At 49.9% G+C, this 3,791-nt stretch overlaps 1 protein-coding gene across 1 annotated transcript in view; it reads left to right on the plus strand.

Moving 5' to 3' along the window:
* Positions 1–1,132: 1,132 nt before the first annotated feature.
* The window catches only part of ITGB5 (integrin subunit beta 5), a gene marked incomplete in the record, with an annotated part of 23,244 nt that continues 20,585 nt past the window's right edge, over positions 1,133–3,791 (plus strand). The window contains 1 exon segment of the mRNA XM_072417895.1: positions 1,133–1,219.

The raw sequence follows: 3,791 nt of genomic DNA on the forward strand, positions 1-3,791 counted from the left end.
CTAATATAGGGATAGCAGTACAAGTTGGGGGGGGCACTAGGTATCAGCAATGAAAGCATGGCGGTAGCTGGGCGGAGCTGGCTCGTTCGGGCTCAGTGATGGCCTCTCGGCGGATCGGTGGAAGATGAAAGCGGAGATCTTCCTGCTGATCGGCGCCCTCCTGTCCCGGGCACCCCGCACTACTGCCGGTGAGATTCGCTGAGTGAGCGGAAACTTTCTGATACAAAGTATCAAGGGAGGGGGATGGGGGTACAGAAGGGGGGAAGTTACAATGTATCTCAGTGTCCGCCCTGCACATCCCCGGGGGAGGGGGGGGGGGGGGAGTTGTTCCGGATTTGGGGTTCTGAACAGATCAGAGATCAAAAGGGGGTGGTGGGGGCATTGACCGATCTTTGCACAGCGCAGTGTGTACCGGGAGGGGGGACTTTGACCCCCTTTGTGTATATTGGGAACCATCAGCCAAACTTTTCCTGACAACCTGCTGTTATATGGGGGGCATGGAACAGTAGTGCCAATTAAATATGATATGGGGGGCCTAGAAACCCCATCGCTGCCAGTGCTCACACCCAGAGAATGTTTCACCCCTCTTTTACCCATTCTGATTCACCAGCTTCTTCTTTTCATATCGCAGCTACCAATGTGTGCTACACCGCACCATCTAAACAGTGGGGGATGGGGGTGCCATCCGAAAGTGCTGGTTGGGCACAGAGTTATTTGACAGGGGTGAGCACAGTGCTGTCTGACCCGAAAGTGGCAGGGTGGTATTAGAAAGTGCTGGGGTGGGCACAGTGCCATCTGACAATGCTGTGGGATGGACACATGTGCCATGTGAAGGTAACTCTATCACTGCCAGTGCACACAGACCCCCGGAATTGTCTCACCCACTTTTGCCTCATCTGATTGTCTTGCTTTCCTTTTTTATAACTTACGTACCAACGTGTGCCACAGCTGCACCATCTAAACAGTGCTGGGGGGGGGGCACAGGGGCAGGTGACATTGCTGGGGGGCACAGTGCCATCCGTTTAATTAGCAGATAAGCCAATCACTGCCAGTTCATACAGCCCCTCATATGTTGTCCTCGTCTTTTGCCCCATCTGATTGCCCCCTTTCTTCTGCTTCTCTTTTAGGTAGCAATGTGTGCCAGGGTCGCACCACCATTATCACATCATGCCAGGACTGCCTGCTTATTAACCCTTTGTGTGCCTGGTGCTCCCAAGAGGTAAGTCCACCCATCAGATATCTCTGTGTAGTTCACACACTAAGCAAATACACAAAGCAAACGTTTACTCAGCAAACAAGGAAAGTTGTCCCCTCTGGCAAAAAGATTGCAGCCAGATGAATTGTGGGAAGTTGTTAGGGCCGGTTCAGGAGCCTCTGGCGTTGTGATCAGTGGCAGAGTGTTTTACTAAGGAATGAGATAAAAAAAAATTATAATAATATACTTAGTTGCTGCTCCTTTCTCCTCCAGCTCTGGAGCCACTTGCCCCATTTGGGTGTGGGGGGTAAAGGCGACCCATGCTCAGTGCTCCAGCCCAGCAGCCGAACACTAGGCCCAATCACTGTCACATGTCTGGGAGAGACCCCTCTCCTGGGTCACCGGCTGCAATAAAGTAGAGTGGAGGAGGGTTTGGGGTCCTATGCAGAGATGCGGCTGCTTTGCTGCTTGAGTGGTCACAGTGACTCTGTCTCTTTAAGATTTTAAAGGCCAGCACTGCATTGCAGGGATGAGCAGCAGATTTGTCTGCAGTTACCCCAGAATCTTCCTGGTGGTGTACAATGTCACCAAACTTCATCATCCCCATCTTCAATACATTGATGTACCCTAATTATATCATCTTCATGTACCTCATCTTCATCATCCTCATCCCCAATACCTTAATGTACCCCAACTTAATCATCCTGATCCCCATGTACCCAAACTTCATCATTCTCATCCCCAATACCTTAATGTACCCCAACTTAATCATCCTCATTCCCAATACATTGATGTACCCCAACTTCATCATCCTCATCCCCAATACATCAATGTACATTGGGGGGGTGGCATCATGCCATGATTCCCCAATTTTTTAATTGTTTAGACATTTTCCGTTTTCTGAGTGTTTTACCCAGGTGGCTGTACTCTGTACTCTCGGTGGTCACAGGGCATCCACACGTCTGCACCTCATACATAAATGTCATCCTCAGTGTCCTCGCACTCATGCAGCACCAACATGCACTGCTGCGTAGAGAGCTGCAGCTGTTTGGAAGGTTCAGAAAGAGGTGCAGGAGTGAGCTCCATCACTGGACTACAGCATGCAGCCCCCAGAGAGTAAAAGTGGTGAATGGGCCCCTGACAAATTATCAATTTTACTGCCGGATCACAAATAGATAGCTGGGATCCTTGTCCTTCCCATGTGGCTTCTGAGTCTTCAGGGGTCACAGGGGGAGATTTCCTGTGAATGTTGACAGCCGGTTCTGTGCTGGTTGTGGTGGAATTCAGGAAGATTGAAAGGCGTTGTCTATTTATTTACGATACCGAGAAGATGAATGATGGTCAATGATCGGTTTAGGGAGAAAGTGGGTGCTGTGTCCCCTTGTGACTTCCTGTACAGCCAGGAAGTGAGCAGATAAAGGTAAGAGGCTGATCTGTGTGTGGATTGTGTACATTCTGCTGGGAGTGTGACAACTGTGTTTGTTTTGCACATCGGCGTTGTCAATTAACAAACTAAAAAATGTTCCTGTCCTGGTCTGGGCTGATCACATGCCAGTATTATGGTGTCAGCCCTGCCCTACGGTCTTTTGTTGTACTACTAATCCCCTCCCCCAATATAAAAACTGATGAATTGAGTGTTTCGTGTCTGGTGGCCCTGGGTTTGTGTACTGTGATTTTTTTGGATTGAGTTATCTGTGAGGTTCCTGAGATCTCTGCCTCTCCCGGTCCATCCAGGGGGGTTTCAGGGCAGAACATGGGCCCGGCCGCCTCTGAATTTCTTTCTCCATGGAGAGCTCTGAGGTCACTGCTCACAGATGGATTCGGCTCCCTGACGGTTTTCCTTACAGCGTTGTAATGTTTTCCTGATACATGTGCAGCGATGGGCAATGCCGGGTTCACACTGCAGCACATTTGGGAGTATAAAGGGGCAAATATGAAAGTAAGCGGAGCTGCAATTGCTTCTCATTCTTCATGCACCCCTTGTAATTTATCAGGTGGGGCCCCTGGCTATTGCCCCAAAGTATTGTAATTTTTGTCTCAGCCAATCACAGACGTTCTCTCCTGGGGGGCTGGATCTTCTGCTATGTTGTAGGTGGCCACTTACCTGGTGGGATTGTCTGGTACACCTTTGTAGGTCTGCAGCTGTGTGGCTTCCATATAAAAAAGCCCCCACAATGTTGTGTCCCCCAGCATTCAGCAGAGTTGGTGACACTGGCATGTTAATTCCTAAAATCTGAATGTGAAAGGAAGACCCTGATGGTGCCCCCCCCAGCACAGGAGGTGACACATTGGTGCAATCATTCCCCCAGCAATCTCCACCTTTCACCAATCCATCTCCCTCCTACCTAGCCATTGCTCTACAGATGGAGAACATTTGTTCTAATGACCCCGGAGTTCCCCCTTACATTGGGGGGGGGGTAGCTGCGTGTTGTGTGGTTTGTGCTGTGGTTGATGTGTTCACCACAAATGTCACTTTCCCTGGTCTGTGTCACAGCTGGTGGTGCAGCATGTGTCCTGGCTGCAGTTCAGTAACATGGAGGGTCTGTCATTATGTGTTGCATGATTGCACAAATACTGCGATCAGACGAGGAAAGTC

The sequence above is a fragment of the Pyxicephalus adspersus genome, chromosome 7 (genome assembly GCF_032062135.1).
Source record: "Pyxicephalus adspersus chromosome 7, UCB_Pads_2.0, whole genome shotgun sequence".
Classification (NCBI taxonomy): domain Eukaryota; kingdom Metazoa; phylum Chordata; class Amphibia; order Anura; family Pyxicephalidae; genus Pyxicephalus; species Pyxicephalus adspersus.